Source organism: Microplitis mediator, chromosome 7 (genome assembly GCF_029852145.1).
Source record: "Microplitis mediator isolate UGA2020A chromosome 7, iyMicMedi2.1, whole genome shotgun sequence".
Taxonomy (NCBI): domain Eukaryota; kingdom Metazoa; phylum Arthropoda; class Insecta; order Hymenoptera; family Braconidae; genus Microplitis; species Microplitis mediator.
The window spans coordinates 11,284,158-11,311,619 of NC_079975.1; the positions used below are offsets into that span (position 1 = coordinate 11,284,158).

General features: G+C 36.2%; 1 long non-coding RNA gene across 1 annotated transcript in view; it reads left to right on the forward strand.

The window, feature by feature from the left end:
• The first annotated feature begins 14,373 nt into the window (after nt 1-14,373).
• Nucleotides 14,374-27,462, forward strand: part of LOC130671175 (uncharacterized) — a 72,410-nt gene continuing 59,321 nt past the window's right edge. The window contains exons 1-2 of the long non-coding RNA XR_008990482.1: nt 14,374-14,652; nt 14,797-15,077. This is a non-coding gene — a long non-coding RNA (uncharacterized LOC130671175). The remainder of the gene's footprint in view (nt 14,653-14,796; nt 15,078-27,462) is intronic.

Below are 27,462 nucleotides of genomic sequence, written 5' to 3' on the forward strand. Positions count from 1 at the left end.
GTAGTTCTCGAAAGTCTCAATTCCTTTGAAGTTTTATTTGCTGCCCAGAAGTAATTCTACGTTAGTACTAAAAATCCTCAATGAGAACTATGAGGTCTAAATGCGGATAAATTATCGATTTTAAATTATGACTTAGACCTTACAATTATCAACGAATGAAAAGTTATACTTCAGACTTTGATAAATTTTAGATAGAAAATGGGAGGGGAGAAAATATGTCAAATGAGATTTTTAAAGTTCAAATGTAGATTAAATTACTTCTGTATTTTGAGGCTCTGATCCAGGTAATGTTATTCCAGTTAAGTCCTCAAAGTGGTAAAATGGGTTGTAACTACTACTTTGAGGCCGAAACTAGGATAACTTTCTATACTGTTGTAAATCTTAAATTTCTAAACTAATCGTCAACAACCTCATTGAAAACTTTGAGACTTAAATCCGAATTTGTTTTCTGACTCGAGGTGCCACTTCTTCCAGGTTGTGAAGATAACTCATAAGTAGTTCTCAGTTGATTTTTAAAATTCATTTTCTGAGTGAGTAAAAAAATTTCAAAAAATAGTATACTCTAAACGGCACAGTATTTAAAAAAAATCATAGCAGCTAAATGGACTGATCTGAGAATGTTTATTGGTCAAATTAAGTCGAAAAATAATATTTAGGGAAAAAAAATTTTTTCGAATTAAGAAAAAAATAGAACGAATAGTTTGCCCACGATTGGATTGGTTTCAAAATTTTTTAAATTCCAAGTTTTTTTAAGAATTTTTTTAAAAAAATTGAAGGAGGCATACATTTCGAAAAAATGTTTTTTTTTGCTTAAAACTTAAAATTAACAATGAAGGAATTCATTGAGAATAAAAACGTATTTTTTTCTTGAAAGAAAATTCAAAAACGAATATTTTGAAAAAAAAAACGATCCGATTAGTGTATTTTTCGCGAAGTCATAACCGTTTGGAAAAAAACCTCGTATTTTGAAAAAAATCGGTATCTCGGAAACGAGTAGTCAAAAAAATTTTAAAAAATTCATGAGAGCGTTTTTTATCAGCCTCTAAAACATATAAATTTTTCAAAAATATCGGAGGAGGTGACCTCAAAAAGTGGCTGATTTGGTATGAAATGCCCCATATATATATATATTATAACGCAAAAACTATACGCTAATTTTTGCGCTACAACTTCGTTCTCTGCCTTTAGCCTCCAGTCTCGGTACTAATAGGGCGCCAGGTAATTTTTATCACTGGAATCACCAAACCAGTAAATTACGACAATTTTGATAATTTTTGATCTGTGGAATTATTTCCTAAACCACGCATAAATAAACTGAATAATTTTTGATCTGTGGAATTATCACCAAAACCACGCAGAAGTAAAATTCAAAACTAAAACTAATATATTCAGAACTTATAAGCAAAACAAGACAGAGACTGGAACACAAAAAACAGAGTTACGGTATGCCGTGGTGTCGCTCAGTGTGTAGGTTTATGGAGAGAGGGAGTGGTCCGGGTTAAATCATCCCAAACTCGTGTAAATTATTGGCGGATTTGCAATTTTTATTTAACAATAAATAGAATCCTAGAATATAATACAAATAATCTTACTCTCTATAACAAAATACTGAATCCGAAAATACAACAATTAGGTAAATCCGGACGGCAACTTGGCATCTAAATGAGACGCGTCAAAACCTTATAGCTAAATTAATTAAAAATAATTAAATAACTGGAGCCAACCGATACTCAAATAGTACTCGGTGAACGGGAACAATAATCTTAAATTCATTACTCTAGCATATTTTCTTTAGCAAAATCGTACGACTAACGTACCTGGATCTCATTTTGACGTTAATTAGGCAATAATTAACTCACTGACTAACATATTCCTTATAATTATTTTACAAAAATAATATTAACAATAGATCGCGAACATGACTCTAAACTGTAACTACTTTCTCATAACTTTCAAAGATCTTACATCTTTTTTTCTTAACTAAAACCGTAGCATAATACCTCAAGATTCTAACTCGAACTCGACTAATTATTTACAATAATTATCTCATGCCTGATTACTGATGAATAAAATATCAAGTAACGTCTCACACTGTTAAAAATAATACTTCTGTAACAATAATTCCACCCTGCAGCTTTCTGAAGCATCACTCCTGACACGTCTGCTCGCTTCGAGCGACCAGAGTCGAATCCCTTACTGTACTCCCCAAACTAAAAACATCATCGCCATTTCTACCGGCTCTCTATACTTTTCTCCATAACTCCAACTCGATATTGAGTATGGATATCTCAATGTGTGCGCTCTCCTGGACTTGGCTTCGGTGAGATCGCAGTCTAAATTCTTGAATTTAAGTGACCAACGGTTACCCTCAGCAGCACACTGTTCAAAGCTGTCCAATGAGGCCTACCAACAAAACCCAAAACTCCAAAAATGACCAAAAATAGCGGCTTCCACAGCGATAGTGGTCACTAAACCATCGCTGAGTCCTACCAATCATAATAACAAAAACCTGATTTCATATTCCTAATCCATAATCCTTATTTTGGAGCACTAGCATTTCAACTAGACCTCTGCACTCCACATGAAAGTCTCATAGGGTCAGGCAAGCATCCTGACATCAGATACAACCGGGTGGCAATTACTTGAGCCCCATTCCACGGTTGCTCCGACTTTTCCACATACTCAATAAACCAAAAACTGTAAATTCCAAAACTCAAACTTTATCTTTCACCAAACTCTAATCTCAACCCATATCCCACAATAAATTTCCCATATAAATTTCCTGTAGCCAAACGTTACTCCATATTTTATTCTTAAACTATATCTCGATCACAAAAAAAAAACTGTATAAAAATCGCAATTTTCTGTAGCTAAATTCCAAATCTTGAGTTACCATGCTCGGTTATGCCCCAAAATCAGTTGGTGCTTGTGACGTCAACTTAATCCAAGCCTCGTCCAAAAAAATAACGTCACAATATGTATACATACATACATATATAAACTTTTGAGTGGATGGTATTTTTTGACTCTACTAGGTAAAATAAGATATATGGTGGCAAAATTCTTCGATAATTTGATCATGAGATCCATTGCAATAGTCCGATTTCCAAAGAAATCTACCTAAAAACAGATACTTGAAGTTAAGTGGTTTGCTTTATCGATTAGTTTTTTTGTCCTGATGGAGTAGAGCCTGTTTCATGTGTTCTCGAATACCCGGATTCCCTGGTCACACTGTTGGGAATAACCTTTTCGATCATTCGATTACTTGTTATGGACCTGGAGAATAGTTTATCGTGCACCATTCTGGTGCATCATTTTAACTCGTTTCCCCTACTTTCTAGCCTTCTTCCCGAATTCGCGATTCTTGTTGTCAATTAATTGCTCATTCTTTGTTAGTTCCGGATTGAAAAAAATTCTTGCAGTGGTCTGCTCACTTAAACCAGGGGGTTTAAATTTAACGCACAAAAGTTCACAGAGAAGCCCAAACACGACACATGTGCAGATAATATTTCCAATTTCATTGGAGAAGGAGAGAAGGAGTCTATTCCTAGTCCTTCAAGGACGAGAGGAAGGAGTTCCTGTTCCCATTCCCATTGAACTCCATTAATCAAGAGGAAGGTTAAATTTTAAATTTTATTTATTTTAATTCGTTGAATTAGAAAATAGAGTCACGCGTATCGATTAACTTTTCAGCAAAATATTTTATTTTTTTTAAACTTCCCGCTAAGAAAATTGTAAATTTTCAGAAATTCAGGAAGTTATTGGTTTCGGTCCGATTTACGAAAATCGAATTTTCATCAGATGTTGACGTTTTGAGGTCCTAGGAAGCGATTCTGACTAATTTTAAAATGATGTCCGAGTGTATGTATGTATGTATGTACGTACGTATGTAAATACCTGTATCTTTTGAACGGATAAACCGATTTTCAACTTTGAGTTGTCATTCGACGTGGCTTGTCAATATCTTGAAGCTGTGAGAAATTCAGCTTGATCGGTAGGGCTCGTTTACAGATATTCCGAAAATAAAATTTTTTCAAATATGATTTTTTTGAGAACTTTTAATGTGCTCGATGGATTGATCCCAAAATCGACTGGGCTCTAGAGCTTTATAAGCCGCGTCGAATGCCACATAAACTATCAAAATCGGTTCATTTGTTCAAGAGAAACCGTTGTCGAAAAAATTGGAAAAAAAATTTTTTTTAGTTTTTTTGAAATATCTCAAAATCGACTCGATAAATCGAATTCAAAATTTGATCAGCTTTAGAACTTGATAAAACGCGTCGATTGCGATCTCAACCATCTCGATCAGTTTATTCGTTTGAGAGATATCGTTGGAGAAAAAATCGTAAAAAACTATTTTTTTTCGAAAAGAACGGCACACAAAAGTATTTTCGAGCTCAAAGAGCTCAAAAATGTATTGACGACAAAGTTTTTGAGCTCAAGGAGCTCAAAAATAGCGGACAGTTTTAGGGCTGGTCCGCAGCGTCAACCGATAGACAAATTTTTTATAATCAATTCTTTGCTCAATTTAACTATAGACTATTTTTTTATTTTTTTATTATCTTTGCGTTAGCCTACAAGGCTGTTTTTTGGCCTGTAAAGTGATAGATAGGATGTGTTGGGACCATAGTGGAATCGAACCAAAATTGCTAATGGTTTCAATTTCAATTAAGTTTTATTCTTCCAACACAAATTTTGTCGGAACGACAATTTTATTGAGAAAGGGGTAGTGTATCGAATGTGAAACTGATCTTTAAAATATTTGAATAGCTAGAAAACAAATGCCTTCTTCTCTTGTTTTATAAATGCGCGACTAAAGTCAGTCAGTCTTATATTGACAACATAACAGCATATGTCTGTTGAGACAATGTGAATTGTTTTCGTCGTTCTCAGCCTTGCGGTTCCCGCTTTTATCCGTCTCGTTGCCGTCTGATATTGTACATCATAGTGCCGCGGTCACATGTCGCGTCTTTACGTCAACGCATGTCCTTGAGGGTGAAGTAGGGGCAAAGTTCACCGGCCGGTCCGAGACCCGAAATTATCGGTGCGACTCTTCGATCCTGGATCAATCAGCGCTCAGACGTCTTACTTTAATTCAGTTTCAATAATCGGGCAATCTTATTCGTATTATTTCTATATTTTTTCCATATATTCTTCTATTGTGTATTAATTAATTGTTATAAATCAAGTTAGATTTATTAAGTTTACTGTACGTTACCGGTGATTCACTCGCATATTAAATAGTATTAAGATTAAATAATAAAATCAGTGTATTACACGGCGTTATTCCACGTGGTTATGGATTGCATATCCGGCGTTCCAACCAGGACCGCATTTATTGTACTTTGCGAAAACCTTACGGTAAGTAAATGAATTGATGTTACGATTGGCAATAAACTTGCATAATTCTAAAAAGTAAATCCTTTACATTATACCTTGCCTTTTGTCCTATCCTTATCCTAAAATACTGGTCAGACTACTGAAAAGTTTGAATTAATAAATATAAATTGAGTTACAAGTAGTAACTTGACTATTGATAAGTATAATCTATAATTTTATAACAAGCCGTGAGGTAGGTTGATAAGCTTTTTTTATACGTTGCCGAGTTTGGACAAGTGCGGGTTCTTACTTTGCAAGAACCCAAGCCCATTGCTCTGTCTTATAATTGAAAATTTCGTAGAGGCCAGCCTAAGCCAGGGTTCAACCCGCGAATCCTGGTGGCTGCTGGTTAGAATCGCCAAGACAAAAGGCGATTTGTCTCACTGTATATCAATAAACTATATCTTTCTTTGCCTTCCTTTTACTGCTGTTAATTGTGGTGTCGTTATTTATAATATAAGTGTGTCATCATTGTAGTGTATAAGTGATATTGATTTAAGATAACAGTTACTACAATATGTTATTGAAATATGAGTTGATCGAAGGTTTTCATCCTTCGATAAATAGTTATGAGCCCGCCTATTCCTTATTCCATAGGTAAAATTGACTATGTGTGCATCCTTCATTGTGTCAGGTTTTAAAAAGGTGGCTATCAGCCCACTCTTTACTGTATGAAAATGAGATCACTTGGATAGGAAGAATAACGAGTATTAAGTTAATAGTTCGGGACTCACGACACAACTGACGATGTTTGGGTCAGTTCGTGAGACCTTCGAAAAAATGGGTGGTTTCTCAAGTTTCTGAAGTTGGAGGAAATTCTCTTCCCACAATCTCCCACCTCTATCCAAAGTTTTCCACTTCCTTTCGGAAACCCATTGTTTCGGGGCCACGCTATCCCTTCCACATTGATTTTCCGGTTCCCTCTCTTTCGGTTTTTCACAACTCACCCCTATTCTTATTAATAATAAATGTATCAATAGTAATGTTAATAATAATAATAAAAGTAATTGATATTATTATTTTCATAGATTTTAATCAATGATTCGATTTATTTTTCCTTGAATTATTGTCAAATGAAATTTTCTATTTCTAATTTGTTTAAATTTTATTCTAATATTTTAATATTTTATTTTTTTTTAATTCTAATATTTTAATGTTTCATTTTATTTAATTTAACTTATCATATTTTGATATTTCATTATTTTTAATTTGAATGCTAGTATTTTATTTAAAGTCTAATATTTTAGTATCTTATTTTATTAAATTTAAGTTCTAATATTTTAATCGGTTATTTAAAGTCTAGTATTTTAAATGTTAGTTTATTTATTTAAAAATTACAGTAGTTGATTAATTTTCACTTATTGCCATAAGATACCCTGTGCACATACTTGTATCAAGAAATTTCATAACGCCTTTTATTGATTATTTCGCCAACTTTTCCAATAACTGATGCGAAATCACATCATTGTCAGAAGAACACTAGCGTATCCGTAACCTTGAGGTCCGAAATGTCTTACGAAACATTCTGAAAAATTTAAATTTATTACCGTTATGGAATTCTAGCCAGTATGAATTGATTGGGGCAAAATAGGATATTAATGAATTATGATAAAGAAAAAGTATAACAATGTAAGTATATTCTAGAATATAACGCTGAAATAGCTATTTATTCTTATTAATTTGATAAAGTTTTTGTCTATCGACCGTTTGTATTTGATACATTATTTAGAAGTTAGTTTCATATTTGTGGATTATATCTCATTGAATAAATTTTTATTAATTTTTAAAGTAAAAACTTGACTTTAGATTTCATATTCCGTTTTTGAAAGGAGTCACCGATGGAATTAATTACCCGCACTATCAATTAATAGATGCATGCATATGAAATATATAGCAACATCTGTAGCATGTCACGCTAATGCACTAAAACCGTGACACAAATTACTTGAATATAAATTGTTGTTCAGCATATAGTATTTAAATTCACAGTAACTTGCATATGGAATTTCAATGTTTTCAACTTCCTGGCACGAAAATCGACGATTTTCAAAAAATCGGGAAGAAATTGTTTTTATTCCGATTTTCGAAAATTGAAATGTCATCACATGTCAACGTTTAAAGGTCCTAAGAAGCTAATTTGACTATTTTCAGAATGATGTCCAAGTGTCTGTATGTATGTGTATGTGTGTAAACTTTTCATAACTTCTGAATGAATTGACCGATTCAAATAGTTGTTGCAGCAATTAAAAGAGCTTATGAGCTGTCAACTTTTTCGAAAATGTTAGATCATTCGATCATATAGACTCTGAGAAAAGTAAGATATACGCAAAATAATTTTTTTTAAGATTTCTGAGATTTCTCATGAACGATTCGGAGAATCGATTTCAAAATTTCATCAGTTTGAGAATGCAACGTATTACGACGATTACCATAAAAACCACCTTGATCGGTTAATTCATTCGAGAGATATTGTGGGAAAAAGAAATGGTAGTTAATTAATTAATGTAACGGGACCGAAGTTCACCTCCGTTTGACGGGAGGCCGTTTCCTCACCCTTTTAGGCATACATGCGCTGCGAGTATCTACATCTTCTATCCAGATGACACTCTTAATCAACAAATATAATCAAGTGACGACTAAGGTGGACATTAACCGAATGTATAATCAAAAATCCTCATTGCGCGTGGTATCTAACCATAGCCACCACGAGTCCTACCTCTCTCGGGCACTGTAACTTTCGCCCGCTGTTTTCTCTCCGTCTTTAAATGTGTTTTGAATATGTCTCACAAAGTCCTAAGTAAGCCTTTTTAATTTCTGTCCTTTTATATTCATTCGTCTCCCTCTGATATCCTCTTCTAGCTTTGTAGACTACTCTCTTGTCTTTAGTTAGCTTTTTGGACTACCACAGGTATGATTTTATGTGCGACTTTTTCCACAGGATAGCAAATTCGCATGACTCTATTATGTTTTTAGTAAGTGCATCGGTATACTTTTCCACGTCCTCGACCGTTTCCAGGGCTGAGCCTTCAAGATTAACTCTTGCGAGTTCTGGTAGTTTCTCGCGGAACTTCTCCCAGTCAGTCAGCGCAAGGTTGAACCGCTTGGGATTCACCGCATGGAGACCCTCCCGATCTCTTGGAATTTCTAGGCTAACATCGATTGCATAGTGGTCGGTACTTTGCATCTACTCGCGTTTGATGGACCAGTTTCGTACGTACCGTGCAAGTTTTGGGGTGACTAAGGTGACATCTATGTATGATTTCTCTGATGTCGAAGCACAAGTTGGGCCCTCTTCATTATGTTTAAAATCCCCAACCCATAGTCATCTATAAAATCTTCCAATTTCTCTCCCATCTCAGTTGTTTCTGAACCCCATCTGATAGACCTAGCGTTCACGTCCATTCCAAATAAAACCCTATTTCCCTATAATGCCTGAGTTACTTTTTCTAATTGCGTGATGTGAATTTATATTTCGTTACGACACTCGAAGTATAACGATACCACGTAGAGAAGAATGCCTGGACTCACAATTTGAGCGCATACGCAGTGCGCGGTGCTTAGTTAAGAAATATGAATCATTTTGTATTTTGGATTAGTTAAGCAAATGGCCACAAATGGCCTTGCCCCAGTTGCAGCAGCAATTTGTCCATTGTTGCCAAAACCAGGTATCTTAAAACATTTGTCACTCGCTGCTGCGTACGGCTCTTGTAGAAAGAGGACATCAATACTTTCCTCCTCCCACAAGGCACCTGTCTCCAATGTTCCTGCCTTATCTTTTCGCAAGTTCACTTAAGAGACTGGAAGACCATCCGCGCTAAAACCTTTTTCTCCTCCGGCTCTTTTTGTTGTTGTCGGACTGGGGGGGATTTCGTTTCGCGAACCGAGCCCTATTGTTGTTTTTCCCTCTGTTTCGAGCCCACCGTGAGCAAAGTTACTTGACCCCGGGCACGCACGTCGGCTTGTGCCCCGCGAACAAAGTCTCACGTCTACTAAATTTACTCTGCACTCTCGCGTGAGTGTTACTGTTTCCCGTTTCACGTTTTCTAAATCATTTGGTCGCGTGATTTTACCCGTGCGCGTCCACGTTTCCCAACTCTCGAGCCGACGATTAACGGGGGTACCTGGGGGCCTAGAGGGAGTTGTATTAGTCATAGCAAGAGCTTCACCGTTGACCTGCTAGTATCGGAAAAGACAGAACTGTACGACGTCAAAACTAAAGGTGGAAACATGAAGGAAGCAACAGCAAGAGTAAAGGTGGAAATGATGGATAAATGAAAAAATAGATGGAAAACGTGCGAGGAAGACAGATGGGTGCTGTGCCTGATTCCGAATATAAAATTCTAGCTTACCCGAAATCCCGGCGAGACAGACTTTTTCTGACTCAGTTGTTGAGGAGCCACAGTTCATTCGACGCATACCTTTTTAAAATGAGATTACATTACACCCCAAGTTGCAAATACCGCCCGGACAAAACCGATGATCACGAGCACACGTTTTTCAAGTGCAATGGCTGGAAAAACTATAGAGCTAGTACCGAAGTGATCATAAGAAAGGATCCCAAGCCTGCAAGCCTTGTGACACGGATGTTATCGCGAGAAGAAAAACTGGACAGAAAACGTAGCCTATGCGCAGCGTCTTGTACAAGAAAATGTTTTAGGAAGAAACCGGTAACATAGAAGCTGACGTCATACAATGCAATACGGACTAGGTTGAAGTAATGTTAACGTGCCTCTGACCCAGTCTTCCCTGCAATTACATACGGGGAATAAGAAGAGGTTTTTCAATAGAGCGGTATCTTTGAAAGATTTTACCTCTTCCATAATAATAAAAATCATACACATGCACACATACACAGACATATATACAGACGTCTCTCTGAAAATGTCAGAGTAGCATCCTAAGTTGACTTTTGATAAACGCTTATTTTTTGAAAACCGAGGTGAAAACAATAATTTCCCGAATTTTTTAAAATTTGCAACTTTTTTAGCAAGAAGTTAATAAAATATCGTTGTTGCGTAATTATCAAATGTTCGCGCCAGAACATTTGGTAACTCCGCGCTCTACTCTACCAGAGGTACTGCTATCGACGCGCCCTCTGATACTCGGAATTTCAACTCGGTAGCCAGCTACGCGGCAACTACCATTATTTTACAACACATTATAGAACACCACGTGTTATTTAATAACAACGCAATCTTATTGTTAATTAAGCTACCTCGTTAATTACTCAACGTCATAATTTAAATCAACTGAATTAACACTCGCTGATTTATCAGGTATTTTTTTTCATTTATATTTTGTAAAGTTTCTCTTTACCTTTTTTATAAATACTGTGATCATTTTTTGTTGACGGCATGTTAACCTATCCATGCCGGCTATATCTATATACAAACAATTGCTATTACATGACTTTGCAGTCGCAAATAATTAATATTCAAATCATAGTTTACACTCCGATTATAATATTGTAACGAATGTGAAACTGATCTTTTAAATATTTGAATAGCTAGAAACAAATGCCTTCTTCTCTTGTTTTATAGATTCGCGACAAAAGTCAGTCAGTCTTATATTGACAGTTTAACAGCAAACATTGTACCTCAATAAACTATATATTGCCCTTGCTTTCTTTTACTGCTGTTGATTGTGGTGTTATTATTTCTAATATAAGTGTGTTATCATTGTAGTGTATAAGTGATACCCTCGCAGATTTGAATCACGGTGGAAACACCGTGGAAGTGTAAACACCGTGGATCCACCGAGATTACACGGTGGGTTTGTTCCATTTCACCACCGGGTATACACAGTGTATCCACTGTGATTACGCGGTGGATACACCGTGGAACCACGGTGGCTTGACCACTGTGTATACACGGTGTTTCCACTGTGATTACGCGGTGTATCCACCGTGATTTCACGGTGGCTTTGTACTATTTCACCACCGTGGTTCCACGGTGTATCCACCGCGTAATTACAGTAACACCGTGTATACACAGTGGTCACACTGTGTATACACAGTGGTCAAGCCACCGTGGTTCCACGGTGTATCCACCGCGTAATCACAGTGGTAAAATAGAACAAACCCACCGTGTTTCCACCGTGATTCAAATCTGCGAGGGTATTAATTTAAGATACCAACCACTACAATTTGGTGTCAGAAGTGCGCGTAACCTTCGTGTGTATTTACAAATATAAAATAAAAATAGCTGTCAAAATATTGCGGCGCGACGGGAAAGGCAAAGATTTGAAACGATCGTGTTTTTAATATTAAAAAAAGACGTAAATTCAGTGATCAATTAAACAAGTTTAGTGAAAACATATTTTTTTAAATTTGTGATAAATTAAAAAAAAAACAAAAAAGTTATGTGGATATGTGTTATAATGTTAAAGTTCGCGTAGTAATATAAATGAATACGGTGATGAATGAATTAAAATTTGTGAATATATTTTATAATATAGATTTCAAGTGCGTGTAATAATTTAAACGAATTCAGTGATTAAATAATTAAGTTTTGTGAAAATATTTTTTTTAATCGGTGTTAAAGTGCGTATTTGAATTTATATGTGTGATGTACTATATATAAAAAAAAAAAAAAAAAAATTCGTTATTAATAAATTAACGTTATGAAAATATTTCTATTAATTTGTGTTAAAGTGCGGGTATGAGTAATTACGTGTGTGATAAAAATATAAAATAATAGTGATCAAAATATTAAACGCCGGGTAATCTTATTTTTTTTTTTTTTAACAAAACAGTGAAGCCGGAAGAATATATTATTAGCATCAATTGAGGAGTTGAAGTTAAATTTATGGACAACTCGAAATTCAGAAAGGATAAATTTGGTGATGTATCATTATTTAATAATAATAGTAGTTAGGTAAAATTAAAAATAAAAGAAACATCATTTTATCAAACATAAACTAACTAAAAATATCGTGACATCTAACCGCTCTTTTGTTTTGTAATCGATTGACGTAATTAATAAACCGGGTATATTTAATGATTTTGTGTTGAAGAACAATAGATAAAAAATTTTGTATAGATAGTCATTTTTTAAAATTTTTATCTGGGCTATATAATATACCTCAAGTATTTATCGAGTTAATAAATATAGTTTTATACGGATGAAAAGGAAAGTTTTATGAAACTGCTGAGATTACTATTATGAGTTGAATTAAAAAAAAAAAAAAAAAAAATCGATATTAACGGAAATAATAAAAAAATTTATTTACTTCAATGCGATTGGGAGGGTCCTTATGAAATTGGAAATAGGCTAAATAACGTAGTTTATAAAATTAGAAAAATACCAAATGAAAATATAAAATCATGCATGTAAATCGTCATGTAACATATTGTGATCAATAAGAAGAAATAAAAGAGAAGTCCGGCTGGGGCCCTGAACGATCTTAGTGTAGACGTTGTAAAGGGTTCCCGGGATTCTGTAGTCAGTTAGTAAGTCTAGGATATCTTGCAAACTGATAGAATTGAAGATGTCTGAACGACTGCTAAAGACTGGTATAGTCCTTAGGAGAAGTCTGGCAGTGGACCCTGAATAGCCACACTGTAGACGTTGCTGAAGAGTTCCCGAGATTCTGAAAGAAGTCTGGCTGAGGGCTCTGAACGATCTCGGTGGTAACGTTATTCGAGGGATTCCCGGGATTCTATAAGGACTGGAAATGTTCTGGGTTTGAGTATATTAGCTGAAGGGAAGTCTGGCCGTGGGCCCTGAACGATCAATCGTTGCGGGGTTCCCGAGATTCCTCAGTCATTGATCGGAGACTGGATATTTCTTTTGATCTAAGTGAGCTCAACAAGGGTCAAAAGTTTGATTCTGAGGACTTATCAATGGCTAAGAGCAACCTGACTGGAGCTTTGGGATCCATCCGGAGTTGACACAGTCGACATTTCTCTTTTGTTGATGGCCGCGACTTCTGAGAGATAGATGGATGCCCTGGAGAGTTTCCGAGGAGCTTTTGGGGAGAAAAATGAAATTCGTTGCAACGTGTGTTATTCAGTATCATTGATATGTTAGCTATAGATGACATATCGGAGAATGGTCTGGATAAATCGAACGGCAGAACATTGAGCATTTAAGATCGAAATTATTGAATTGATCACGATAATAAAAGTTTATAATGAACAACTGATAAATAATAGGATGTAACGATGAAATATGTTTAGCTATAAAACTTATTAAAATGTTGGAGATACTCGTTTTGTTTATTTATTATGTGCAGATAATATTTCCAATTTCATTGGGGAAGGAGAGAAGAAGTCCATTCCTGGTCCTTCAAAGAGGAGAGGAAGGAGTTCCTGTTCCCATCCCGTACCTAATCCCATTCCCATTGAAAATCCATTCAATCAAGCGGAGGGTTACATTTTTAATTTTATTTATTTTGATTCGTTGAATAGGAAAATAGAGTCACGTGTACTGATTAACTTCTTAGCAGAATATTTTATTTTTTTATTATCAATTCTTAGCTCAATTTAACTATAGACTATTTTTTTATTTTTTTATTATCTTTGCGTTAGCCTACAGGGTTGTTTTTGGGCTATGGTGTTTTTTTCCCTGTAGGGTGATAGATAGGGTGTGTTGGGACCATAGCGGAATCGAACGAAGATTGCAAATGGTTTTAATTTCAATTAAGTTCGATTCTTTCAACACAGTTTTTATCGGGACGATAATTTATTGAGAAGGGGGTAGTGTAACGAATGTGAAACTGATCTTTTAAATATTTGAATAGCTAGAAACAAATGCCTTCTTCTCTTGTTTTATAGATTCGCGACAAAAGTCAGTCAGTCTTATATTGACAGTTTAACAGCAAACATTGTACCTCAATAAACTATATATTGCCCTTGCTTTCTTTTACTGCTGTTAATTGTGGTGTTATTATTTCTAATATAAGTGTGTTATCATTGTAGTGTATAAGTGATATTAATTTAAGATACCAACCACTACAATATTTATTTATTACTCATCACTCGACTATTGTACTTGTACTCGAAGCTAACTGGTGTGGTTGATGTCATCATTAAGTCCATCCAGTTATGCAGTTAATCTCTAAAATCAATATCAAATATTTTTTGTGACTTCAAATCATTTAGTTTACGATAAGACTCGGCACCCGACCTGTCTCTAAATTACTTGCTCGGTTCAAACTTATCGCATCATTAAAAATACTTGTGTTTTTATACGCTATGCTATAAATAATTATTATTTCTGTGATTTATTAATTGTTAATCGTTTTATTTAACTCCGCGCTCTATATATTTATGTATGTATATATATATATATATATATATATATATATATATATATATATATATATATATATATATATATATATATATATATATATATATATATATATATATATATATTCATTCATGTGTACGGTGCCGTGGAATTTATGATAAAGCTCTGATCGACAAAACTTACTCGCAATCAAATGTTATATCATAATGTGCTCTGTTAATTATATTTGTGCTCAACTCATGTACTCAACGCTATTATCTGTGATTCATTTATATTAAATATGGACAATACACGAAATAAGTGACTTTTTATTTCTTTCATCATCCCGATCCAGCAAAATAAATATTTAGTGTACTTTTAAGTTATTATTTTACAGTCGTAAACTCGCTGAGATTATGCTGAAAATTTAATGTCACTGAGTCATAACTCAACTGTATATTCTACGTAAGTATTTCTTAATTCACTATGAACTACTTTTTAATTCACAACAAATTAGCCGTGAATTGACTATAAATGAGTTATCTTCATGTGGTGTTCTAATGATGAAAATAATGAAACGAATGTAAATAGTGATATTCAAAAGAAATCTTGAGGCTTATGAGACATAGATATGATCAGAGTTAAATCCCTTCAGTTATTGCTCTTGTTCAGGACCATCCCATAAATTTAATAGATCGTATTGTCCCTAACTAATGGTTCTTAAATGACTATAGAGCCATGGTATGTTTATACTGGAGGAATGAGAGGATTTGCAACATTCTTCATACAAACGATAAACGCGTGCCTAACGTTATTTCCTGTGGCTGAGATGTTTCGTTAGATATGTACGTTTGTAGTCTTACATAGTTCTAGTAAAATATATTTCGAATTGAAATTCCCATCTTGCCCCACCATTTTTTATATGTTTATATACATATTACTTTACGTTTACAATAAATTTCTTGACGATTGGTATTATAAGTAAGAAAATCCAAAGGCTTGCGGCAGCAATTACAACTAAAACAAGTATTATGGTACGGTGATCCTGAAACAATCTATATAATATAATCGATTAATTAAATAAAATAAATTTTCAGGTCACAATCTTTAAGTCATACGAATATAAAAAAAAAGTCATTGGAGGGTAACTAAAAAAATGTTCATTATTGTGTGCAATTTTTATACAGATAAACTAATTTACATAGCAATCATCGCATGAATATTGTAGTTTTTAATATAATCGCAATATCATCTCGAAACTAGCATTTTTATTATTATATTGTTTAATTTTAAGAGGGAAAAAGGACCTTTATGGTACCTGTCCCGAAACTATAGCTTTCAGTGTCACTATAACCAGTCAAATGAGTTAATATCACTAACTATTAGCAAAAACTAGAATTTAACATGCCTTTAGTCGTCGAATAGAAAAAAATCGAGTCTTACCCCTCGTGAAAAAAACGGTTGTTCCTAGCAACTTTGACTCATATTAAACATTTACTAGCTCTATTACTTTATCTTTATTTTTGTTAGAAATGTCAGTTTACTCATTTTCATAATAGTCAAAGAGCCAGTGGAAGGCAGATCACACATATTTTAGGAAAGATTAAAATTTCCTCAATTAGTCTGTTGTACCAATCGACCATAAGATAAGGACTAGCTAAGCGCGGTTGTAGTATGTTCAGCGTCACTCAGTTAAGACAGGAGTGATAATTTGACGAACTTAAATACATTTTGGAAAAGTTGCAGTTTTGATATGTCAGAATATACTGTTATAGTGTAACGGGGTGGCCTGGTGTCGACTGCCAGGTCAGCAGAAAATTAAATTTCGCGCCCTTTATCTGCGCACCCGCCCTTGCGTCGACTTTGGTTCGGCGGCGTAACGGTAGGGGTAAACTGGACACCTCGTCGCCAGACAACCCAACCAACAATTTAATTATCGTTCACTGGTCGAATCGAGCAGTCGCTCAAATCTTTCGAACACTAAACATTTTTACAGTCTAACATTCAGGCAGACGCCACAAATCTTGAGTGATAATTTTTCCATTGAGTTTCACGTCAAGTGTTATCTATCATTTGAAAGGAAAAGATCCTGCTGTTGTCCACTAAGATGTCCAACGCACCTCGACACCTGGGACAGGTTGATGTAAGTTCTTCAGGATCAAGGTTTTGAAATTAATATTATTTTATATTCGTCAAACACGTGGAGGAGATCCCCCCATTTATTTATCGTCTTTTGATTCTAAATTCTTATATTAAATTTGTCAAAATTACTTTCTATTCTCTGTGCATGCGAGAAGTTATTATCGGTAAAATTTAGTTGTCAGGATTTTCCCTCGACAACGTTAAATTCCTTTACTTGTTTAAATTAAATAAAAGACTCGGGAATAATTATTATAATTAAATTACCGAGAAAAATTTATATTAATAAAGTTGGGACTGGTATCCCGGTGAGATGGAAGCGGCGCATGCGTAGTAAAACTACGTTGTAAAACTCTCGATTATTAATTATTAATTATGATTAAATTTAGTATTAAGTGTATATATTAGACAAGTAATTATTTATTTATAATAAAGGAGCCACAATTAAATTTAAAAAAAAAAAAAAAAAAAAAAAAAAAAAAAAAAATTTGAAAACTAAAATTTGAAAATTAAAAATTTGAAAAATTAAAAAAAAAAAAAAAAAAAAAAAATTTTTTTTAAGGGAAATTACTCTCCGAAAAACGTGTTTGACGAATAAGGATCAAATCCTCATTTAATTAAAAGTGTTACGAAGATCTGGAACAAAAATCTTGCCATAAATTTGTCGCAAATCGTCAATCGTTTATATATAAAATTTACAATAGAAATTAACGCATAAAATTGGTCGGGAAATTTTTGTTAATAAAATCTAGAAAAAAGCGCGGGAAAATAATACCGTCTAATCTGCATGACTCATTTCTCGGCCGGATATAAAAATAAATTTACACTACAGGATAAGAATTAAATTTAAAACTTTGAATTTTATGTTAAAATTTTAATGGTAAATTTTAACGTGAAAATTTATCATCGCTTAAACTAAAATTATAAATGAAATAAATTATTTACTGATATAAATTTTGTAATAAAATATTTAAGTAAATTAAACTAACCCTGTATTGTAATTTATAGAGAGAAACAAAATTGAAATTACCGGATAGATAAATAATAGTAAAATACATAAAATATTGTGACGGATTACGATAATTATATAAATTAAGTTTGTCATATTTATAATAAACTAAAATAAATAAAGTCTTAGGACTTAGGCTTAATAAATAAAATTTCGAGAGTGTCAATAAGGGATTATCCTTTCGTTGAGAATCGGTAAAATTTTCTTTTACTTAAACTAATAATCTTTTATTGTGAGAAAGTGATTAGTGTTCATACTGTGCGAGTGACATACAAAACCTGAAGATCAACAAGATGTCAAGTACCAGCCAAAATAGTAAACGATTGCTGAGGTCGAATAGCCAAAGAGATGACGACATACAGATTATGGTGACACCACCACCAAGAGTCACACATTCACCACCAGCACCGTCGACAACAAGAGCAGTAACGTCGACAAGAGTAACAACGGCTACAATAACAAGGCCTACAACTACGGTGTCTAGCTCCGGGATACACCCGATAACGTCGTCTACTGGGGTTATCCCTACATCCAACAGTACGGGTAATATGAACACGCTAAATAGTACTACCCCGAATATAAACTCAAACCAACCTTCTAATTCGAATTCAAATCCGAATTTACATTCAAATGTAAATTCAAATCTAATTGTTATCGCGAATTCAAATTTAAATTTAACAGAGAACTCTGACTCAAATCAAATTTCAAATTTAAATCAAAATTTAAATTCAAATCAAATTACAAATTCAAATTTAGATCGAAATCTAAACTCGAATTTAAATCAAAATCTAAATTCAAATGTAAACTCAACCCGAAACCTAAACCTAAATAACCAAAATTCGGAAAATTTGGGTATGAATTCGAATTCGAACCGAAATAACTCAAATCAGAGAGAGAATTCAAACGAAAATCAATTACCGATAAGGAGTTTATTACTGAATCCGATCCTCAACCAGGGAAATCACCCTACAAATGAAGATACTAGTCGTGTTCAGGCCGTGTTGGTCCCAGGTTCCGTTTCTTTACCTGGCTCTGTTCCAGTACCGGTCCCAACAGGTGGTGAACCGACTATGACAATGAGCGAGGTCATGAACCTTCTTCAACGGTTCTCATTGAGTAATCAAACTGGGGCTGCTCCTTCTTTACCTCAAACTGTTCACCAGATGGCTAACAGTTTTGGTGACGGGGGGTGTCGTGCAGCCATACCCGCTCCTCAATGTCAAAATATAATGAATGATCCTCGTAATTATGAAAATAATGCTCCAAATGAGGTTTTTCTGGAAGATAACATTGACACAACTTCTCAAAATTGTAATAATAATAATTTTAATAATAGGTTTACGGGAAACCCCATGTATGGCCAATCAAGTCGGGGAAATGGCCCCGAGACATTCTCGCCACGAGAATACAACAATCAAGATGAGAGGAAATGGCGCGATATTAGACAACACCTCAAGCTGTGGACATTGAGATATCCACAGGCAGATTTATCCGCAAATGGATTCATCGCTGCAGTAGAGGCTAGAATGTATCGAGAAGGTTGGGCAGAATCTGACGCGACCCGGATAATGAGTTACCTATTGGAAGGTAAAGCTGCTCAGTGGTTTGACACCAATTTCCTACGCTGGACTGATTATCAACATTTCAAAAGGGAATTCCTTCGTGTGTTTGGCACATCTAAAACCGACACCCAAGTGCTGATGGAAATAGTGCACATGAAGCCGGCTGAGGGTGAATCCATGGTGGATTTCACCTTCAGAATGCAACAAAAATATTTTGAAATGCGCTCACCGCCATCTGAGCAAGAACAGATTACCTGCATTCAAAATCATTTACCTAGTGAATTGAGAATGTTGGTATTCGCAAGATCAGTCCGCGATTATGATTCCTTTTTGACGGTTCTACATGAAGCCACGCAGTCAATGGAAGAGAGTAAGCGTTTATTCAGATCATCATCCTCCGAAACTTTCAATAAATCAGTACCAAAGCCCAAGGAGAAATCCAGATTCCTAGCTCTTCAGGAATTGGCTGGTACTGAAATTTGTATAGATACCGGGTCGATAAAACAACCTCTAGTCATCGAGGAGGTTAAAGAAAACCCAACTGGGGGTTTTGTTGTTTGTGCTTCAGTTGGTAGTTCAACTACCACCAAACCTCAATTTTTGTTGAGTACAGGGGAAGCCCCCCAACAATATTTTGTTCCACCTTTGAACCAACAACCTTCTCAACCTACGGTAAACTACCCATATTCTTATCGCCAAAACCCAGTAATCAGAAACAACTACTCGAGACCAAATTTCGGTCAAGGAACTCGCAATAATTTTTTAAGACCTCAGGTCAATCCTAATGCATTCCCCTGCCATAACTGTGGTCAGAATGGCCACAGGTTCAGGGAATGTATTAACCCGAGAGTTGACATATGCACATACTGCAATAAAATTGGCCACCTCAGACAGGATTGCTTTGCAATCCAAGGTTTCCCGCCTGGAAATGGATCTCGAAATCCTAATAATTTCCAGCGTCAACCTAATAATAATAATAATAATGGTCCTGCAAATAATAATAATAATAATTTTAATAATTATCCGCGAAATAATAATCATAATAATAATAATTCTGATCGTAATCCGGGACAATTAATTCCACAAAATTTCCCAGCTTTACCAAGTAGTGATAATAATAATAATAATCAAAATGTTCATTTAAACGGGCCACGCCCTTTTCCTGGTGGTTCCCCAGGAGAAGGGGCGTAAAAGGTTCGGGAATCCGAAAAAGAAGACGGAAAATGAGTCCAGGGAGTATGAGGAGGTATAAAAGATTTAAAATGAGATTTTTAGCTGAGGATGGCGATGATATTCACGTCACTCAGTTTGATAAAAATTTGTTTGGTGGGGTTGGCGTTGACTTTCACGCCCCCCAATATGATGAAATTTTGGTAGAAGGGGTTGGCGATGACTTTCACGCCCCCCAAACTGTTGAAGCGGTAAACATTAATAATATATGGGTTGGCGATGATATTCACGTCCCCAGTGTACGAAATGGTATTGATAATGAGGTTGGCGTTGATACTCACGTCCCTCAAAAAGGTAAAGATTTAAATTTAAGGGCAGACGATGACAATCACGTCCCCTGTTGCTTGGAAATGAAGGACTCATCAAACGTGTTAAAATTTTCCGTAGTGAAACGCTCAAAAAATTTCTTTGAAAATGAAACAGATAAAAATAAGCGTGGTAAAGCTGGAAAAATTAAGGCCAAGCCTATTGTAAATAATATGAATAATTTTATTGAAACGAGTTCTGTTATTGAACAGGCTCTTGTAAATAGTAATTTTAGTAGTAATGATAATTTAGTTGCTGATAAAAATTAGTTTTGTGTAAATAATTTTAGTAATTTTAATGGAAGTGATAATTCCGAATCCTCAGAAACTTGTTTTAGTAGTTTTTGTAATTTATTTGAAAACGTTAACGGTTTCAGTGTTTTCGAGGATTTACCTATTTTAACTAATGACGAGGTACATCTGGGGGAAGTCTTAGGCGAAGAAGAACGGTCCCCAGATGACCATACTGTGCCAGAGACCTTCAAGTCTACTGGATTAAATTTAAATTATTCTGATCTTTTAAACATTAATAATTTATCATCTACAGAGAGCTCAAAGGTGTTTGAAAATTTAATAAAATTATTTGAAGATATGCCGATAAGTGCACATGATGTCGAAATTGCTCCAGTCGGTACCGATGAAAATGAGGAACCAAGTGCTATCAATATTGAGGGCACGCCCTATTTGTGTGGATTGGAACCATTAACAGATCCAGAAGAACCTGATGAACCATGGGAGGACGAACTAGACTCAGGATTGGAGTCTGATCTTGAAGAAGGACAACCCTCCAGTGTACCAACGTTACCTGAGGCTTCTCGAGCTGGTTTCCTGCCTGGAATATTAAGAGGTAAACACCTACCCTCTCACATTATTAATAAAATCGCTTCTCGTTCTAGATTTTTATCTGGCACTGGCTCTCGTCCGCCAGCAATAACAGCCAGAATACCAGTGTCTGTCTGGGTGTTTGGGATCCAGCTGAACGGGATAATTGATACAGGCAGCGAGAGGTCCTACATAAACTCGGCTGTGTATAATAAAATATGTCAATTTAGTTCAGGAGAACTACAAGAGGATGACACGCAGCGTCGAGGAGTTCTTCTGGCCAACCACACAGCGTGCAAGACAATAGGTGGTGCACCTTTTATAATTCAAATTGGTTCTGTCGCTGGAGAACAGTATCTCAGCGTCATGGAAGATTTAAGCCATTCAATCGTTTTGGGTATGGATTTTGCCTTGCAGTTTGGCGTCAAAATTAATTGTGCTAATCAAACATGGAGATTTGATGGCACGAAAGAATTTTTCCAGTTTCAGAAAATTAATTGCAATGAACAGCGTGCTCGATGTCAGGTATTAACCTCTAGTCAGGAGGCTGACTTCGATAAATTTCTCAAGGTGGAATTGGATAAATTTCAACTACTCCCAAAACAAGGCTTAACTAATTTGGTACAACATAAAATAGTTCTTCAACACGGGGTTAAGCCTATACAGGTGCGTCCGTATAGGAGAAGTCCTGTAATAACTGCTGAACTCAACAAGCAAATTGACGAGCTGCTGGAGAAAGGTTACATACGTCCAAGTAATAGTTTTTGGTCATGTTCACCAGTAATGGTCCATAAGGCGAATGGAGACTGGCGATTCTGTGTCGATTATCGACCTATTAATCGATGGACAGTTTTACCTGCGCACCCACTACCAAACATGCTCAGGATATTGAGTGCTTTGCACGGAGCTGTCATTATAACTACGATGGATCTAACCGAAGCTTTTCATCAGATTTTAATGGCGGAAGATTCCATTCCTTTAACTGCCTTCTCAGTTGAAGGGCGCGGACAGTATGAATGGGTAAGAATGCCCTATGGTTTATCTGGAGCACCATCTACATTCCAGAAAGCCATGGATAAGCTTCGAGACCGTTTTACACATCTTATACATGAAAGGAATTTACCTCGAGCTTGGATCGATAAGGTCTTTGCCTATTTGGATGATTGGGTCATTATCAGCACAACATATGAAGAACATAAGCAGATACTTTTACTCGTTTTTGAAGTATTTCGCGAAGCTGGCTTATTAATTAATCCAAAGAAGTGTAAGTTTGCCAGATCCGAGGTAAAATTCCTGAGTTTCATCGTGGACAGCGAGGGCTTACGCCCTGATCCAGAAAAGATTGCTCCGATCATAAAATTACCTCGTCCAACTAGTCGGAAGCAAGTGCGAAGTTTTTGTGGACTCGTTAATTGGTATCATCGTCATTTACAGAACGTGGCTAAAGTTCAGGGACCACTCAATAAACTTTGCAGTGTCAATTCGGAGTGGAAATGGGGACCAGAAGAAGAAGAGGCTTTCCAGAAGCTTAAACAAGCACTTATCGAGGCCAAACCTTTAGCAATACCAAACCCAGGGCTGCCATATGTCTTGTATACAGACGCGAGTGACACCGGATTGGGGGCATTCCTTTTGCAGAAGGATCCAGAAACAGATAAGGAATATCTGATAATTTGTTTGAGTCGTCCGCTACGGGGTGCAGAGACCCGCTATACAACCACTGAAAAGGAGTGTTTGGCAGTTGTATGGGCTGTACGTAAGCTGAGATGTTACCTTGAGGGAGCACCTTTCACCGTGGTCACTGACCACGCTTCTCTCAAGTGGTTACATACTTTAAGAGACCCCAACAGTCGTCTCGCAAGATGGGCAATGGAGTTGCTGTCCCACCAGATTACCATAGAGCACCGTCGTGGACACGAGAATGAGGGACCAGATGCCCTATCACGTTTGTATGAGGATGACAGCCCTGTTGATTGGTCGGAAGTATTAAAGGAAGTCAAATCTGAAGGTATTATTTTCAAAAATATCCAATCAAAAGATTGGTATGATATTAAAAAATTAAACGTAAGGAAACATCCTGAAAATTTTGTAGAGTGGAGAATTGTCGATGATAAATTACAGTATTTCAAGCCTGATTATTTAAAAGAGTTTATAGAGGATCAAGATGCCTGGAAGATTGTACTACGCGACTATGAAGTAACCGAAGTACTGAAAAACAATCATGATGTACCTGACGCTGGACATTTGGGTCGAGAAAAAATGTACCAGCGCATTAAAACCAAGTATTACTGGCCCGGCATGTATAAAGATGTCGCTGACTACGTCGAAGCCTGCGAAACATGTAAGAAGGTAAAATATAAACAGACTTCTTCACAAGGGCCCATGAGAACACGACAGCCCATTGAGCCATGGGGAATTGTAGCTGCCGATGTCACAGGACCTTTTCCTCGTTCAAAAAATGGCTATCAGTACATCTTGATTATTCAAGACTTATATACACGATTTATTGAAGTTTTTCGGTTACGTAAACAAACTGGCAAGAACATTAAAAAATGTTTTTATCGCGCGTTTTCTCGTTGGGGTTATCCCATGTTTTTGGTTACTGATAACGGTACTGAATTTATTAACCAATTGGTTAAAGATTTTTTACTTGAAACTGGCGTGAAGCTGACAACTACCGCTGTCGCTCACCCCCAGGGTAATCCTGTCGAGCGGATAAACAGGACCCTAAAACCAATGATTCGGGCTCTTATTGATAAAAATCAGACATCTTGGGATGAACACTTAGGTGAGTTACAACTCGCATACAATAGTTCATACCATGCATCTCTCAAGATGTCTCCTTATTATCTAGTACACGGTAAAGAGCCCAGGTTATCGGGAAAAATTACTAACCTCGAGATTGACGACTTAGAGCTCGAAAATCTGGCTTGGCGCGCGCGAGTAAATCGTTTGGACCAGTTGCGACATAAGGTTGAGGATATCATGAGAAAAGAGAGCGAGAAACAGGCTCGGTATCATGATAACGGCATTAAGGATCTCCCTACTCTTAAGATAGGAGATCAGGTTTATTATCCTAATAGAAAACTCAGTAAAAAAGTAGATAAATATAGTGCGAGTTTAGCATGCAAATTTTTGGGACCCGCTATAGTAGATCAGATAATTAGTCCGTTAATTGTGATTTTAAAAGACGATAAAGGGAAAACCCTTGGCAAACATTATGTTCCAGATCTCAAAATTCCACGAAGGAGTTTGAGGTCAAAATAAACTATCTTAAAACTCTTTTTCAGAGACCTACAAGGGACTGGTTGACCCTGGAGCACTATCTTGATCATCCCCGTCGGTATTACACCCTTACTGACGTGCGCACGTTTGACCGTTTGGGGCGCAGGAGCCGCCAGAGCATTCGGATGGGGGATGGCTCCCTCGTACAAGGGAATTTGTTGGCGATTCCCACCGTTCGCCCACCACAGCAGGCTGGGCCAGATGCCCCGCCCCACATGTGCTACATACCGCCACCGCGACCCCAGTCACAATTCCCGACTAACTGGAAGAACGTGGATTACGTGACTCCGAGCGACCCGGACTTCTTTCCACCGGTGGGTCGGCGCATCGAACAACCAGAGGTGCGGGTTGAAGGGGAAGGCATTCGCCCTTCCGAGAGCGACCCTCAACCCAAACCCGTGGACGAGAAGGAGTTAGACGAGGAAGATCCTGACGTCCTAAACATCGACCAGGAGGTCGTGATCGAGGAGAGCCCCCGAAACATTTGGGAAGAGGCCGTCTTGGCCGTGCTGGGCCGGCGTGAATAAGGACCTTGTCTCTGAACCTCTTTTCCATATATTTCTTTATTATTCATTCTTTTGTCTAGAAATAAACTGAATTATCCATCAAGGCTCACTCCAAATTTAATTTTCCCTGACCTAACGTCAGTCTGGTGACGGGGGTTGTAACGGGGTGGCCTGGTGTCGACTGCCAGGTCAGCAGAAAATTAAATTTCGCGCCCTTTATCTGCGCACCCGCCCTTGCGTCGACTTTGGTTCGGCGGCGTAACGGTAGGGGTAAACTGGACACCTCGTCGCCAGACAACCCAACCAACAATTTAATTATCGTTCACTGGTCGAATCGAGCAGTCGCTCAAATCTTTCGAACACTAAACATTTTTACAGTCTAACATTCAGGCAGACGCCACAAATCTTGAGTGATAATTTTTCCATTGAGTTTCACGTCAAGTGTTATCTATCATTTGAAAGGAAAAGATCCTGCTGTTGTCCACTAAGATGTCCAACGCACCTCGACACCTGGGACAGGTTGATGTAAGTTCTTCAGGATCAAGGTTTTGAAATTAATATTATTTTATATTCGTCAAACACGTGGAGGAGATCCCCCCATTTATTTATCGTCTTTTGATTCTAAATTCTTATATTAAATTTGTCAAAATTACTTTCTATTCTCTGTGCATGCGAGAAGTTATTATCGGTAAAATTTAGTTGTCAGGATTTTCCCTCGACAACGTTAAATTCCTTTACTTGTTTAAATTAAATAAAAGACTCGGGAATAATTATTATAATTAAATTACCGAGAAAAATTTATATTAATAAAGTTGGGACTGGTATCCCGGTGAGATGGAAGCGGCGCATGCGTAGTAAAACTACGTTGTAAAACTCTCGATTATTAATTATTAATTATGATTAAATTTAGTATTAAGTGTATATATTAGACAAGTAATTATTTATTTATAATAAAGGAGCCACAATTAAATTTAGAGTCATTGTTATATTATTTTAACAACCTTTCCCCTATTCCAAATCGAGCTGCGTACTCAGCTACGTCAGACATTTCTGAACCCGAAACTTTCAAATACTCAATTTTCTATCGAAGGATGGTCCGAACTTCTTAGTACGGGGAAGCAAGGGCCAACCCTTACAATAGCTACTTAAAAATGGAATGGCAGACAACTACGTCGGTTGTAACGGGTGGCGGATCCTGTGAATATTTTGAAAAAAAAATTTCCAAAACATATTTTATGAGACTTGAAATCTATCACTTATTCTTGAAAATATTAGAAGCTTATATTTCTAAATTTTGACAGGTCCTTCGGTTGCTTTGACCTGACAAAGAGTAAAATCTTTTCTCCCGCGTAAGTGTTAGTCCCTCGGCTGAAGACAGTATACATATCGTTGGCCGAAGCCGTATACATTCTGTATACAATCTGATTTATAGGTTCGGAGATCCTGTGCTGAGTGAGTGTATTTCGCTTATACACTGATCACAGAAATTAAGGGATAGAAAAAAAATCCGAAATTTTAAGGTGATTTTCAACATGCTGTAACTCGGCGAAAAATGGTCATAGAAAAAAAATAAAATAAGCGGATTGTGGCCTCAAGTTTCTAGTTGTCAGATTTGGACCTCAAATTTTTTTATCATGCACGGTTTCGGACTGATCATAAGAAAACGGACGAAAAAAAAATTTTCAAAATTTTTGCTCGTCTTCCAACAAGTCTATGGGCTTCAATAAATGTTTTTAGATAATCCGACCTTATGAATCTTTTATGAAATTTAATGCCCTTTAACTTGAAGGCCTAAAAAAGTCTTTACGACAATTTGGCACCGAGTTATTATTGATCAAAGTAAAAAAGTCTATTTTGGCTATGATAATCAATAACTCCGGACGTATTAGTCGTACTGAGAATAGAAGGAGGATTTTAAAAATTGGAAAACATTCTCTATAAGGCAAAATTGGTGACTTTTGAAAGAAAAAGTTTTTTTGAAGCGATAATGTT